Below are 17049 nucleotides of genomic sequence, written 5' to 3' on the forward strand. Positions count from 1 at the left end.
AAATTTATATTTTTTGGAAAATTTTCCAATATAATCAATTTTTTCCAGGAGTAAAACAAGGGTTAACTGCCAAACAACACTCAAAATGGGTTGCCCTGATTCTGTAGTTTGCAAAAACACCCCATATGTGGTCGTAAACTACTGTTTGGCCGAACGGTAGCACATAGAAGGAGGGGAACACCATATGGGTTTTGGAAGGCAGATTTGGCAGGACTGGTTTTGTTTATACCATGTCCCATTTGAAGCCCCCTGTTGCACCCCTAGAATAGAAATTTCAAAAAAGTGACTCCATCTAAGAAAGTACACCCCTCAAGGTATTCAAAACTGGGTTTACAAACTTTGTTAACCCTTTAGGTGTTCCACAAGAGTTAATGGCAGATGGAGAAACAATTTTGAAATTTCTATTTTTTGGAAAATTTTCCAATATAATCAATTTTTTCCAGGAGTAAAACAAGGGTTAACTGCCAAACAACACTCAAAATGGGTTGCCCTGATTCTGTAGTTTGCAAAAACACCCCATATGTGGTCGTAAACTACTGTTTGGCCGAACGGTAGCACATAGAAGGAGGGGAACACCATATGGGTTTTGGAAGGCAGATTTGGTAGGACTGGTTTTGTTTATACCATGTCCCATTTGAAGCCCCCTGTTGCACCCCTAGAATAGAAATTTCAAAAAAGTGACTCCATCTAAGAAAGTACACCCCTCAAGGTATTCAAAACTGGGTTTACAAACTTTGTTAACCCTTTAGGTGTTCCACAAGAGTTAATGGCAGATGGAGAAACAATTTTGAAATTTCTATTTTTTGGAAAATTTTCCAATATAATCAATTTTTTCCAGGAGTAAAACAAGGGTTAACTGCCAAACAACACTCAAAATGGGTTGCCCTGATTCTGTAGTTTGCAAAAACACCCCATATGTGGTCGTAAACTACTGTTTGGCCGAACGGTAGCACATAGAAGGAGGGGAACACCATATGGGTTTTGGAAGGCAGATTTGGTAGGACTGGTTTTGTTTATACCATGTCCCATTTGAAGCCCCCTGTTGCACCCCTAGAATAGAAATTTCAAAAAAGTGACTCCATCTAAGAAAGTACACCCCTCAAGGTATTCAAAACTGGGTTTACAAACTTTGTTAACCCTTTAGGTGTTCCACAAGAGTTAATGGCAGATGGAGAAACAATTTTGAAATTTATATTTTTTGGAAAATTTTCCAATATAATCAATTTTTTCCAGGAGTAAAACAAGGGTTAACTGCCAAACAACACTCAAAATGGGTTGCCCTGATTCTGTAGTTTGCAAAAACACCCCATATGTGGTCGTAAACTACTGTTTGGCCGAACGGTAGCACATAGAAGGAGGGGAACACCATATGGGTTTTGGAAGGCAGATTTGGCAGGACTGGTTTTGTTTATACCATGTCCCATTTGAAGCCCCCTGTTGCACCCCTAGAATAGAAATTTCAAAAAAGTGACTCCATCTAAGAAAGTACACCCCTCAAGGTATTCAAAACTGGGTTTACAAACTTTGTTAACCCTTTAGGTGTTCCACAAGAGTTAATGGCAGATGGAGAAACAATTTTGAAATTTATATTTTTTGGAAAATTTTCCAATATAATCAATTTTTTCCAGGAGTAAAACAAGGGTTAACTGCCAAACAACACTCAAAATGGGTTGCCCTGATTCTGTAGTTTTCATAAACACCCCATATGTGGTTGTAAACTACTGTTTGGCCGAACGGTAGCACATAGAAGGAGGGGAACACCATATGGGTTTTGGAAGGCAGATTTGGCAGGACTGGTTTTGTTTATACCATGTCCCATTTGAAGCCCCCTGTTGCACCCCTAGAATAGAAATTTCAAAAAAGTGACTCCATCTAAGAAAGTACACCCCTCAAGGTATTCAAAACTGGGTTTACAAACTTTGTTAACCCTTTAGGTGTTCCACAAGAGTTAATGGCAGATGGAGAAACAATTTTGAAATTTCTATTTTTTGGAAAATTTTCCAATATAATCAATTTTTTCCAGGAGTAAAACAAGGGTTAACTGCCAAACAACACTCAAAATGGGTTGCCCTGATTCTGTAGTTTGCAAAAACACCCCATATGTGGTCGTAAACTACTATTTGGCTAAACGGCAGGACATAGAAGAAGGGGAACGTCATTTTTGGAAGGCAGATTTTGCTGGACTGGTTTATTGACACCATGTACCCTTTCAAGCCCCCTGATGCACCCCTAGAGTAGAAACTCCATAAAAGTGACCCCATCTAGGAAACTACGGGATAAGGTGGTTGTTGTTTTGGGACTATTTTTGGGGTAAATTTGATTTTTGGTTGCTCTATATTAGTCTTTTTTGAGGCAATGTAACAAAAAAATGTAATTCTAAAATTGTTTCTACATTCACTATTTGGTTTTGTGGAACACCTAAAGGGTTAACATAGTTTGTAAAGTAACTTTTGAATACCTTGAGGGGTGTAGTTTCTTAGATGGGGTCACTTTTTTGGAGTTTCTAGTCTAGGCTACATCAGGGGGGGCTTCTAATGGGACATGGTGTCAAAAAAAAAACTGTCCATCAAAATCTGCCTTCCAGAAACCATATGGAGTTCCCTTCGTTCTATGCCCTGCCGTGCGGCTATATAACCATTTACGACCACATATGGGGTGTTTCTGCAAACTACAGAATCGGGGCAATAAATATTTAGTTTTGTTTGGCTGTTAACCCTTGCTTTATTACCGGCAAAATGGATTCAAATTGAAATTTTGCCCAAAAATTGGTGTTTTGGCACAGTTTTTATTTTATATTTTTAACACCGTTCATCCGAGGCGTTTGGTCAAAAGTTATTTTTATAGCGACGACTTTTACGCACGCGACGATGCCCAATATGTATGGCTCTCAGACTTTGGAGACACTAAGCAGGCATCCTAAAACTGCGGCCCTCCAGATATTGTAAAACTACAATTCCCACCATGCCCTGCTGATGGCTGTAGGTTGTCTGGGCATGCTGGGAGTTATAGTTTTACAACATCTGGAGGGCCGCAGTTTGAGGATGCCTGCTCTAAAACTAATATTTTTTGGGGAAAGAAAAATTGTTTCCGTGTCTCCAAAGTCTGAGAGCCATAGTGTTTTATGTTCTCTAGTGGACTGTTGAGGATTATAAAAATTTAGTACTCCATGGAAGTGTGATACTCCCTGAAGCAATTGATAATGCAGAGGCCCGGATGATCGGGGCAAGTGTCACATTGAGTAGTGGTGTCCTTCCGTATCCCCCTCTTGTGACACACTCTGCACTTTATTTGGGTTCGTCCCTTCTTTCCAGTATGGGGGACCACACCTGGAAAGTGTTGGCCAGGGACGATCCGGGCGCCTCCAATTCCCGAGGTACTCCGGCCTGCTCTTTCCCGGTCCGAAAAGATCAGGTCTTTGAGGACTGCCTCATAGAACTGGAGGAATGTCCCTGTGCTGCCAGCGCTTCGGGATAGTACAAAAGAGTTGTACATGGCAACCTGTACCAAGTAGACCGCAACTTTTTTGTACCATGCCCAGGTTTTGCGCATGGCGTTATATGGCGTGAGGACTTGATCAGAGAGATCAACTCCTCCCATATACCGATTATAGTCGACGATACAATCGGGCTTGAGGACCGTTGCCGCGGTACCTCGCACAGGGACAGGGGTGGTGCCGTTACCGTGGATTGTGGACAGCATAAGGACATCCCTCTTGTCCTTATACCTGACCAGCAACAGGTTTCCACTGGTAAGGGCACGGGTCTCACCCCTGGGGATAGGTACCTGGAGGGGGTAGGCAGGGAGGCCGCGTTGATTTTTCCGCACGGTCCCACAAGCGAACGTGGATCTGGCGGCAAGGGACCTGAACAAGGGAATGCTGGTATAAAAGTTATCCACGTACAAGTGGTAACCATTATCCAGCAGTGGGTACATAAGGTCCCACACGAGTTTCCCGCTAACACCCAGAGTGGGGGGACATTCTGGGGGTTCAATACGGGAATCTCGCCCCTCGTACACACGAAATTTGTAAGTGTACCCTGAGGCACTCTCACAAATTTTGTATAGCTTCACGCCATACCTCGCCCGCTTTGTGGGAATGTATTGGCGGAAACTGAGTCTCCCCTTGAACGCAACGAGAGACTCATCAACCGCGACCTCCCTTCCAGGTACGTAGGCCTGCTGAAATGTGGCCCCAAAGTGATCGATGACCGGCCGTATCTTATACAGCCGGTCATAGGCAGGATCACTTCGGGGGGGACATGCTGCATTATCGGAATAATGCAGACATTTCCGGATGGCCTCAAACCGGTGACGTATCATGACCATACTGTACAGTGGGGTCTGGTATAGGACGTCCCCACTCCAGTATTGCCTGACACTGGGTTTTTGGACTAGACCCATATGCAGCACGAGGCCCCAAAATGTCCTCATTTCGGCTGCACTGACCGGCGTCCAGCCACCGGGTCTAGCCAAAACTGAGCCTGGGTTTTGAGCGACGAACTGTTGGGCGTACAGATTCGTCTGCTCCACCATCAAATTCACCAGTGAGTTACTGAAAAAAAAACTAAAATAGTCTATTTCAGTAAACCCCACTGTGGGAATCTGGATTCCAGGATTGCCAGCAAAATCCGGAATCTCAGGCTCAAAGTCCACTGGGGGACACCAGCTAAGTTCATCGGCAGGGGGCTCCGGTGGACTTATTTGGTGGGCCGGGAAACCAGTACGAACCCCAGGGCGGCTCGTACTAGGGTGGGCCACAGGATCCCTAGCATGTGGGGCCCCTGGCTCCGCCTGGCGGCGTCTCCGCCGCCTTGGTGGCTCATCGTCATCAGATGATGATGAGGAGGATGCGGATGACAAAAGGAATGTGGGGTCATCCTCATCCTCACTGGGGCTCTCAGAGTCGGAGGCAATCTGGGCGTATGCCTCCTCGGCCGAGAACATCCGGTGGGCCATGGGTGTGTGTGCGTGTAGGTGTGCGTGTGTGGCAAACTTTATCATATGTGCGTGTGTGTGGGGGCAACGGGTGTTCGCGTACTAAAAAGTCCAGGCAAAAAAATGGGCAAGTGTTAGAAAAAAAAAAAGTTAAAACTTGCTGATCAGCGGTACAACGCTGATCAGCGGTCGGTGGGGTGGTGGGGCGGGCGATGCGCTAACAGTGGACGGACGCTAAAAAGTGCCGGCCAGTCAGCGCACGCAGAAAAAAAAAAGTGGTGGTGAGTGGGGGGTGGGGGGGGCTGGTGGGGGGTGGGTGGCAGGTGGGGGGGGGGGGAAGTGGCTGGTGGGGGGTGGGTGGGGGGGCAAGTGGCAGGAGGGGTCTGGGTTAGGGTTAGATGGAAGTTTGGAAGTTTGGAATAAAAGTACTTTTTTTTTTTTTTTCTAACTTACTTTTCCCTTCTTTCCTTGCCTAACGGTGCCTCTCCCTCACTGACCCTAACCTACCTGGGTGGCGATGGGTGCAGGAGGGTGATGGATTCCGATTAGGGGGACACAGGAGCTGGTGCTGGACGATGCTGCACGGTCAGGGTGCTGGACAGGAAGAGGAGGGGAGAGAGGAGCGCAGGAAGTTTGAATCTCGCGCCGCTCTCTCCTGCACCAATCAGCACCCTGGACAGCGGCATTCAGCACCAGGGCCAGCACCGCCTCTCCAAATCCTCGGACTGCGATAGGTGGTGTATAATTACGCCACCGATCGCAGTCTTTTTCCGGTTCATCGGGTCACAGGACACCCGAATGGACCGGAAACGCAGAAAACCGCAGGTCTGAATTGACCTGCGGTTTTCTGCGATCGCCGATACGGGGGGGTCAAATGACCCCCCCCTGCATTGTTACGGGATGCCGGCTGAATGATTTCAGCCGAAATCCCGTTCCGATTAACCCCTGCGGCGCCGGAGTTCCGATTTTAAGTCAGGACGTACCGGTACGTCCTCGGTCCTTAAGGACTCGGGAAATAGGGCGTACCGGTACGTCCTAGGTCCTTAAGGACTCGGGAAATAGGGCGTACCGGTACGTCCTAGGTCCTTAAGGGGTTAATGTCGATTCACTTTATGTCACTTTTGTCAGACATTTCATACATTCTAGATAATATAAGCCTGCAGACTAGCATGTTTATCGCCCTAGACAGGGGGTGATAAGCAGCTGCCTGTCATCTTTGATGCCGCTTATCTGAAAAACAACTGCTGTCTTAAAGGAAATCTCAGTGCATCATCAGAAAGAGAGCTATTGTTTACATCAAGTTTTTATGTTTTAAGATAAGCTAGCAATGTGCGATTGGTGAGGGTCTGACCATCACTACCCCCCACCTGTAACAGAAAGAAGGGCATGCAGTACCAGACCTGCACAGTGCCAGTCCTACCCACACAAGTATATCTGGCACTGTACATAAATGCCAGTCACTGGAAGAGGGCTGATCTGCATTACAAGACACCGCAGGACGGACATGCACAACACGTCAGCCCTGGGTGTGGGTCCTCCAGAGGTCACTGTGGAAACTTTTTGCACGGAACAGGGCTTACACAAGAAGTTGCAACTTTTGTACACCGGAAAACTGTCATACAAGCTTGATAGAATCCCGGCTTCTCTTCAAGGTATACGCTAAGGACGTATATATTCAATAGAGGTCTATGACAAGTTGTTGGAGGAGTTGTGTTATCGGGACAGGCGTGGACGAACTGTGCCAACTAACCACTTTGGCTTTGGGTGAAACTTAAAGGGGTTATCCAACCCCTATAATGTCCCCCCTAATGCCTGCGCACTACTTACCCTGATCCCCGCACGGCCGCTGCTGCATCCCCCCGTTGAGCGGATCAAAACATAGGGTGGGGGGCATCCAATACAAGGCCTCAACGTGGACAAGCCTCCTTAGCGCCTCCCTCGATGCTGCTACCTCCTGGAGTAGTCTCGGTGTAATTGGCAGCTGACCCACAGGAGTCAGAGACACCAGTGCAATGCACCAAGGGGTCAGGTAATAATCAGGAGACAGGCCGAGGTCGGGGCTGACTGCATACACACATATCGAAGAATGAAGTCCAAGGTAAGGGCTGGCAGCTAGGTTATCAGACATAAAATAACACCTTATGCCAGAGTCTAGGAAACTTAACTCCTTAGGACACAGCCTTATTTCACCTTAAGGACCAAGCCATTTTTTGCAAATATGACTAGTGTCACTTTAAGTGGTGATAACTTTAAAACGCTTTGACTTATCCAGGCCATTCTGAGATTGTTTTTTTTGTCACATATTGTATGAGACTGGTAAAACGAAGTCCCAAAATTTTTATTTATAAAAAAATACCAAATTTACCAAAAATTTGTAAAAAATTGCAAATTTCCAAGTTTCAATTTCTCTACTTCTATAATACATAGTAATACCTCCAAAAACAGTTATTACTTTACATTCCCCATATGTCTACTTCATGTTTGGATCATTTTGGGAATGATATTTTATTTTTTGGGGATGTTACAAGGCTTAGAAGTTTAGAAGCAAATCTTTAAATTTTTCAGAAATTTTCAAAAACCCAATTTTTAGGGACCAGTTTAGGTCTGAAGTCACTTTGTGAGGCTTATATAATAGAAATCACCCATTCTAGAAACTACACCCCTCAAGGTATTCAAAACTGATTTTAAAAACGTTGTTAACCCTCTAGGTGTTCCACAAGAGTTAATGGCAAATGGAGATAAAATTTCGATTTTTTGGTAAATTTTCCATTTTAATTCATTTTTTCCAGTAACAAAGCAAGGGTTAACAGCCAAAAAGCCAAAAAAAATGCTATATTTATTGCCCCGATTCTGTAGTTTGCAGAAACACCCCATATGTGGCCGTAAACTACTGTACAGCAACACAGTAGGGCGTAGAGGGAAAGGTGCGTCGTATGGTTTTTGGAAGGCAGATTTTGCTGGACTGGTTTATTTACACCATTTCCCATTTGAAGCCCCCCTGATGCACCCCTAGAGTAGAAACTCTATAAAAGTGACCCCATCTAAGAAACTATACCCCTTAAGGTATTCAAAACTGATTTTACAAACTTTGTTAACCCTTTAGGTGTTGCACAAGAGTTATTGGCAAATGGGGATGAAATTTGAGAATTTAAATTTTTGGGCAAATTTTCCATTTTAATCAATTTTTTCCAGTAACAAAGGAAGGGTTAACAGCCAAAAAGCCAAAAAAAATGCTATATTTATTGCCCCGATTCTGTAGTTTGCAGAAACACCCCATATGTGGCCGTAAACTACTGTACGGGCACACAGTTGGGGCGTAGGGGGAAAGGTGCTCCGTGTGGTTTTTGGAAGGCAGATTTTGCTGGACTGGTTTATTTACACCATGTCCCATTTGAAGCCGCCCTGATGCACCCCTAGAGTAGAAACTCCATAAAAGTGACCCCATTTTGGAAACTACGGGATTCGGTGGCAGTTTTGTTGGGACTATTTTTAGGCTACATATGATTTTTGGTTTATCTATATTAAATTTTTGTGAGGCAAGGTTACCAGAAATAGAAACTCTGAAATTTTATCTCCATTTGCCAATAACTCTTGTGGAACACCTAAAGGGTTAACGACGTTTGTGAAATAAGTTTTGGATACCTTGAGGGGTGTAGTTTCTTAGATGGGGTCGCTTTTATGGAGTTTTTAATCTAGGGGTGCATCAGGGGGGCTTCAAATGGGACATGGTGCCAAAAAAAAAGGCCATCAAAATCTCCCTTCCAGAAACCATACGGCGTTCCTTTCCTTCTGCACCCTGCCGTTTGGTCATACAGCAGTTTACGACCACATATGGGGTGTTTCTGTAAACTGCAGTATGAGGGTAATAAATATTAAGTATTGTTTGGCTGTTAATCCTTACTTTGTTATTGGTAAAAAACGGATTAAAATGGAAAATTTGCGCAAAAATAGTTTTTTTGTCACAGTTTTTTTTTTTTTTTACCGTGTTCATCTGAGGGGTTAGGGTGGGGGTATTTTTATAGAGCAGATTCTTACGGACACGGCAATACCTAATATGTCTACTTTTTTATTTATTTATTTATGTTTTACACTATATTATCTTTTTATAAACAAAAAAAAAATATTTTAGTATCTCCATAGTCTAAGAGTCATTTTTTTTTTTTTTTTTTTAGCCGATTATCCTAGGTAGGGGCTCATTTTTTGCGGGATGAGAGGACGGTTTTATTGGCACTATTTTGGTGGGCATATGACTTTTTGATCGCCTGCTATTATAATTTTTGTGATGTAACGTACCAACCAGCAGCCTGAGGCTGAGCGGCGTCGCTTCCCGATGACCTCAGAGAATTTTGCATATCACTAGTTCCCATGATGCATTGCAGGAAAGACAGCACACGGAACGTATGGCATCTTTAGTACCGTAGTAAAAGTGAATTACATAAAACATTTCGCACAGTGTAATAAACAAGAAATCCCGTAGAGATTAACAGAGGAAAACATTACCTTGTCGCCCTAATTTAAAATTATACACTGTGAGGGACTATATATAGGTAGTGCGCCACCTTCAGGTTTGTGCTCGCTTCGGCAGCACATATACTAAAATTGGAACGATACAGAGAAGATTAGCATGGCCCCTGCGCAAGGATGACACGCAAATTCGTGAAGCGTTCCATATTTTGTTTCCCGCAACTTATATCTTCTTTTCTTTTAGGCAGATTTTTTTATTGCGCAGCAGTGTTTTAATGTCGATTCACTTTATGTCACTTTTGTCAGACATTTCATACATTCTAGATAATATAAGCCTGCAGACTAGCATGTTTATCGCCCTAGACAGGGGGTGATAAGCAGCTGCCTGTCATCTTTGATGCCGCTTATCTGAAAAACAACTGCTGTCTTAAAGGAAATCTCAGTGCATCATCAGAAAGAGAGCTATTGTTTACATCAAGTTTTTATGTTTTAAGATAAGCTAGCAATGTGCGATTGGTGAGGGTCTGACCATCACTACCCCCCACCTGTAACAGAAAGAAGGGCATGCAGTACCAGACCTGCACAGTGCCAGTCCTACCCACACAAGTATATCTGGCACTGTACATAAATGCCAGTCACTGGAAGAGGGCTGATCTACATTACTAGACACCGCAGGACGGACATGCACAACACGTCAGCCCTGGGTGTGGGTCCTCCAGAGGGCACTGTGGAAACTTTTTGCACGGAACAGGGCTTACACAAGAAGTTGCAACTTTTGTACACCGGAAAACTGTCATACAAGCTTGATAGAATCCCGGCTTCTCTTCAAGGTATACGCTAAGGACGTATATATTCAATAGAGGTCTATGACAAGTTGTTGGAGGAGTTGTGTTATCGGGACAGGCGTGGACGAACTGTGCCAACTAACCACTTTGGCTTTGGGTGAAACTTAAAGGGGTTATCCAACCCCTATAATGTCCCCCCTAATGCCTGCGCACTACTTACCCTGATCCCCGCACGGCCGCTGCTGCATCCCCCCGTTGAGCGGATCAAAACATAGGGTGGGGGGCATCCAATACAAGGCCTCAACGTGGACAAGCCTCCTTAGCGCCTCCCTCGATGCTGCTACCTCCTGGAGTAGTCTCGGTGTAATTGGCAGCTGACCCACAGGAGTCAGAGACACCAGTGCAATGCACCAAGGGGTCAGGTAATAATCAGGAGACAGGCCGAGGTCGGGGCTGACTGCATACACACATATCGAAGAATGAAGTCCAAGGTAAGGGCTGGCAGCTAGGTTATCAGACAGAAAATAACACCTTATGCCAGAGTCTAGGAAACTTAACTCCTTAGGACACAGCCTTATTTCACCTTAAGGACCAGGCCATTTTTTGCAAATATGACTAGTGTCACTTTAAGTGGTGATAACTTTAAAACGCTTTGACTTATCCAGGCCATTCTGAGATTGTTTTTTTCGTCACATATTGTATGAGACTGGTAAAACGAAGTCCCAAAATTTTTATTTATAAAAAAATACCAAATTTACCAAAAATTTGTAAAAAATTGCAAATTTCCAAGTTTCAATTTCTCTACTTCTATAATACATAGTAATACCTCCAAAAACAGTTATTACTTTACATTCCCCATATGTCTACTTCATGTTTGGATCATTTTGGGAATGATATTTTATTTTTTGGGGATGTTACAAGGCTTAGAAGTTTAGAAGCAAATCTTTAAATTTTTCAGAAATTTTCAAAAACCCAATTTTTAGGGACCAGTTTAGGTCTGAAGTCACTTTGTGAGGCTTATATAATAGAAATCACCCATTCTAGAAACTACACCCCTCAAGGTATTCAAAACTGATTTTAAAAACGTTGTTAACCCTCTAGGTGTTCCACAAGAGTTAATGGCAAATGGAGATAAAATTTTGATTTTTTGGTAAATTTTCCATTTTAATTCATTTTTTCCAGTAACAAAGCAAGGGTTAACAGCCAAACAAAATGGTATATTTATTGCCCCGATTCTGTAGTTTGCAGAAACACCCCATATGTGGCCGTAAACTACTGTACAGCAACACAGTAGGGCGTAGAGGGAAAGGTGCGTCGTATGGTTTTTGGAAGGCAGATTTTGCTGGACTGGTTTATTTACACCATTTCCCATTTGAAGCCCCCCTGATGCACCCCTAGAGTAGAAACTCTATAAAAGTGACCCCATCTAAGAAACTATACCCCTTAAGGTATTCAAAACTGATTTTACAAACTTTGTTAACCCTTTAGGTGTTGCACAAGAGTTATTGGCAAATGGGGATGAAATTTGAGAATTTAAATTTTTGGGCAAATTTTCCATTTTAATCAATTTTTTCCAGTAACAAAGGAAGGGTTAACAGCCAAAAAAAATGCTATATTTATTGCCCCGATTCTGTAGTTTGCAGAAACACCCCATATGTGGCCGTAAACTACTGTACGGGCACACAGTTGGGGCGTAGGGGGAAAGGTGCTCCGTGTGGTTTTTGGAAGGCAGATTTTGCTGGACTGGTTTATTTACACCATGTCCCATTTGAAGCCGCCCTGATGCACCCCTAGAGTAGAAACTCCATAAAAGTGACCCCATTTTGGAAACTACGGGATTCGGTGGCAGTTTTGTTGGGACTATTTTTAGGCTACATATGATTTTTGGTTTATCTATATTAAATTTTTGTGAGGCAAGGTTACCAGAAATAGAAACTCTGAAATTTTATCTCCATTTGCCAATAACTCTTGTGGAACACCTAAAGGGTTAACGACGTTTGTGAAATAAGTTTTGGATACCTTGAGGGGTGTAGTTTCTTAGATGGGGTCGCTTTTATGGAGTTTTTAATCTAGGGGTGCATCAGGGGGGCTTCAAATGGGACATGGTGCCAAAAAAAAAGGCCATCAAAATCTCCCTTCCAGAAACCATACGGCGTTCCTTTCCTTCTGCACCCTGCCGTTTGGTCATACAGCAGTTTACGACCACATATGGGGTGTTTCTGTAAACTGCAGTATGAGGGTAATAAATATTAAGTATTGTTTGGCTGTTAATCCTTACTTTGTTATTGGTAAAAAACGGATTAAAATGGAAAATTTGCGCAAAAATAGTTTTTTTGTCACAGTTTTTTTTTTTTTTACCGTGTTCATCTGAGGGGTTAGGGTGGGGGTATTTTTATAGAGCAGATTCTTACGGACACGGCAATACCTAATATGTCTACTTTTTTATTTATTTATTTATTTATGTTTTACACTATATTATCTTTTTATAAACAAAAAAAAAATATTTTAGTATCTCCATAGTCTAAGAGTCATTTTTTTTTTTTTGTTTTTAGCCGATTATCCTAGGTAGGGGCTCATTTTTTGCGGGATGAGAGGACGGTTTTATTGGCACTATTTTGGTGGGCATATGACTTTTTGATCGCCTGCTATTATAATTTTTGTGATGTAACGTACCAACCAGCAGCCTGAGGCTGAGCGGCGTCGCTTCCCGATGACCTCAGAGAATTTTGCATATCACTAGTTCCCATGATGCATTGCAGGAAAGACAGCACACGGAACGTATGGCATCTTTAGTACCGTAGTAAAAGTGAATTACATAAAACATTTCGCACAGTGTAATAAACAAGAAATCCCGTAGAGATTAACAGAGGAAAACATTACCTTGTCGCCCTAATTTAAAATTATACACTGTGAGGGACTATATATAGGTAGTGCGCCACCTTCAGGTTTGTGCTCGCTTCGGCAGCACATATACTAAAATTGGAACGATACAGAGAAGATTAGCATGGCCCCTGCGCAAGGATGACACGCAAATTCGTGAAGCGTTCCATATTTTGTTTCCCGCAACTTATATCTTCTTTTCTTTTAGGCAGATTTTTTTATTGCGCAGCAGTGTTTTAATGTCGATTCACTTTATGTCACTTTTGTCAGACATTTCATACATTCTAGATAATATAAGCCTGCAGACTAGCATGTTTATCGCCCTAGACAGGGGGTGATAAGCAGCTGCCTGTCATCTTTGATGCCGCTTATCTGAAAAACAACTGCTGTCTTAAAGGAAATCTCAGTGCATCATCAGAAAGAGAGCTATTGTTTACATCAAGTTTTTATGTTTTAAGATAAGCTAGCAATGTGCGATTGGTGAGGGTCTGACCATCACTACCCCCCACCTGTAACAGAAAGAAGGGCATGCAGTACCAGACCTGCACAGTGCCAGTCCTACCCACACAAGTATATCTGGCACTGTACATAAATGCCAGTCACTGGAAGAGGGCTGATCTACATTACTAGACACCGCAGGACGGACATGCACAACACGTCAGCCCTGGGTGTGGGTCCTCCAGAGGGCACTGTGGAAACTTTTTGCACGGAACAGGGCTTACACAAGAAGTTGCAACTTTTGTACACCGGAAAACTGTCATACAAGCTTGATAGAATCCCGGCTTCTCTTCAAGGTATACGCTAAGGACGTATATATTCAATAGAGGTCTATGACAAGTTGTTGGAGGAGTTGTGTTATCGGGACAGGCGTGGACGAACTGTGCCAACTAACCACTTTGGCTTTGGGTGAAACTTAAAGGGGTTATCCAACCCCTATAATGTCCCCCCTAATGCCTGCGCACTACTTACCCTGATCCCCGCACGGCCGCTGCTGCATCCCCCCGTTGAGCGGATCAAAACATAGGGTGGGGGGCATCCAATACAAGGCCTCAACGTGGACAAGCCTCCTTAGCGCCTCCCTCGATGCTGCTACCTCCTGGAGTAGTCTCGGTGTAATTGGCAGCTGACCCACAGGAGTCAGAGACACCAGTGCAATGCACCAAGGGGTCAGGTAATAATCAGGAGACAGGCCGAGGTCGGGGCTGACTGCATACACACATATCGAAGAATGAAGTCCAAGGTAAGGGCTGGCAGCTAGGTTATCAGACAGAAAATAACACCTTATGCCAGAGTCTAGGAAACTTAACTCCTTAGGACACAGCCTTATTTCACCTTAAGGACCAGGCCATTTTTTGCAAATATGACTAGTGTCACTTTAAGTGGTGATAACTTTAAAACGCTTTGACTTATCCAGGCCATTCTGAGATTGTTTTTTTCGTCACATATTGTATGAGACTGGTAAAACGAAGTCCCAAAATTTTTATTTATAAAAAAATACCAAATTTACCAAAAATTTGTAAAAAATTGCAAATTTCCAAGTTTCAATTTCTCTACTTCTATAATACATAGTAATACCTCCAAAAACAGTTATTACTTTACATTCCCCATATGTCTACTTCATGTTTGGATCATTTTGGGAATGATATTTTATTTTTTGGGGATGTTACAAGGCTTAGAAGTTTAGAAGCAAATCTTTAAATTTTTCAGAAATTTTCAAAAACCCAATTTTTAGGGACCAGTTTAGGTCTGAAGTCACTTTGTGAGGCTTATATAATAGAAATCACCCATTCTAGAAACTACACCCCTCAAGGTATTCAAAACTGATTTTAAAAACGTTGTTAACCCTCTAGGTGTTCCACAAGAGTTAATGGCAAATGGAGATAAAATTTCGATTTTTTGGTAAATTTTCCATTTTAATTCATTTTTTCCAGTAACAAAGCAAGGGTTAACAGCCAAACAAAATGGTATATTTATTGCCCCGATTCTGTAGTTTGCAGAAACACCCCATATGTGGCCGTAAACTACTGTACAGCAACACAGTAGGGCGTAGAGGGAAAGGTGCGTCGTATGGTTTTTGGAAGGCAGATTTTGCTGGACTGGTTTATTTACACCATTTCCCATTTGAAGCCCCCCTGATGCACCCCTAGAGTAGAAACTCTATAAAAGTGACCCCATCTAAGAAACTATACCCCTTAAGGTATTCAAAACTGATTTTACAAACTTTGTTAACCCTTTAGGTGTTGCACAAGAGTTATTGGCAAATGGGGATGAAATTTGAGAATTTAAATTTTTGGGCAAATTTTCCATTTTAATCATTTTTTTCCAGTAACAAAGGAAGGGTTAACAGCCAAAAAGCCAAAAAAAATGCTATATTTATTGCCCCGATTCTGTAGTTTGCAGAAACACCCCATATGTGGCCGTAAACTACTGTACGGGCACACAGTTGGGGCGTAGGGGGAAAGGTGCTCCGTGTGGTTTTTGGAAGGCAGATTTTGCTGGACTGGTTTATTTACACCATGTCCCATTTGAAGCCGCCCTGATGCACCCCTAGAGTAGAAACTCCATAAAAGTGACCCCATTTTGGAAACTACGGGATTCGGTGGCAGTTTTGTTGGGACTATTTTTAGGCTACATATGATTTTTGGTTTATCTATATTAAATTTTTGTGAGGCAAGGTTACCAGAAATAGAAACTCTGAAATTTTATCTCCATTTGCCAATAACTCTTGTGGAACACCTAAAGGGTTAACGACGTTTGTGAAATAAGTTTTGGATACCTTGAGGGGTGTAGTTTCTTAGATGGGGTCGCTTTTATGGAGTTTTTAATCTAGGGGTGCATCAGGGGGGCTTCAAATGGGACATGGTGCCAAAAAAAAAGGCCATCAAAATCTCCCTTCCAGAAACCATACGGCGTTCCTTTCCTTCTGCACCCTGCCGTTTGGTCATACAGCAGTTTACGACCACATATGGGGTGTTTCTGTAAACTGCAGTATGAGGGTAATAAATATTAAGTATTGTTTGGCTGTTAATCCTTACTTTGTTATTGGTAAAAAACGGATTAAAATGGAAAATTTGCGCAAAAATAGTTTTTTTGTCACAGTTTTTTTTTTTTTTACCGTGTTCATCTGAGGGGTTAGGGTGGGGGTATTTTTATAGAGCAGATTCTTACGGACACGGCAATACCTAATATGTCTACTTTTTTATTTATTTATTTATGTTTTACACTATATTATCTTTTTATAAACAAAAAAAAAATATTTTAGTATCTCCATAGTCTAAGAGTCATTTTTTTTTTTTTGTTTTTAGCCGATTATCCTAGGTAGGGGCTCATTTTTTGCGGGATGAGAGGACGGTTTTATTGGCACTATTTTGGTGGGCATATGACTTTTTGATCGCCTGCTATTATAATTTTTGTGATGTAACGTACCAACCAGCAGCCTGAGGCTGAGCGGCGTCGCTTCCCGATGACCTCAGAGAATTTTGCATATCACTAGTTCCCATGATGCATTGCAGGAAAGACAGCACACGGAACGTATGGCATCTTTAGTACCGTAGTAAAAGTGAATTACATAAAACATTTCGCACAGTGTAATAAACAAGAAATCCCGTAGAGATTAACAGAGGAAAACATTACCTTGTCGCCCTAATTTAAAATTATACACTGTGAGGGACTATATATAGGTAGTGCGCCACCTTCAGGTTTGTGCTCGCTTCGGCAGCACATATACTAAAATTGGAACGATACAGAGAAGATTAGCATGGCCCCTGCGCAAGGATGACACGCAAATTCGTGAAGCGTTCCATATTTTGTTTCCCGCAACTTATATCTTCTTTTCTTTTAGGCAGATTTTTTTATTGCGCAGCAGTGTTTTAATGTCGATTCACTTTATGTCACTTTTGTCAGACATTTCATACATTCTAGATAATATAAGCCTGCAGACTAGCATGTTTATCGCCCTAGACAGGGGGTGATAAGCAGCTGCCTG

The 17049-nt window shown here is 42.7% G+C and overlaps 3 non-coding genes across 3 annotated transcripts; all 3 read left to right on the plus strand.

The window, feature by feature from the left end:
- The first annotated feature begins 9504 nt into the window (after positions 1 to 9504).
- On the plus strand, positions 9505 to 9611 carry LOC120993003. The gene has a single exon (XR_005777136.1). It is a non-coding gene; the product is annotated as a U6 spliceosomal RNA (small nuclear RNA).
- A 3522-nt stretch (positions 9612 to 13133) lies between these two features.
- Positions 13134 to 13240, plus strand: LOC120993005. The gene has a single exon (XR_005777137.1). It is a non-coding gene; the product is annotated as a U6 spliceosomal RNA (small nuclear RNA).
- A 3526-nt stretch (positions 13241 to 16766) lies between these two features.
- LOC120993006 lies at positions 16767 to 16873 on the plus strand. The gene has a single exon (XR_005777138.1). It is a non-coding gene; the product is annotated as a U6 spliceosomal RNA (small nuclear RNA).
- The last annotated feature ends 176 nt before the right edge of the window (positions 16874 to 17049 follow it).

Source organism: Bufo bufo, chromosome 2 (assembly GCF_905171765.1).
Source record: "Bufo bufo chromosome 2, aBufBuf1.1, whole genome shotgun sequence".
NCBI lineage: Eukaryota > Metazoa > Chordata > Amphibia > Anura > Bufonidae > Bufo > Bufo bufo.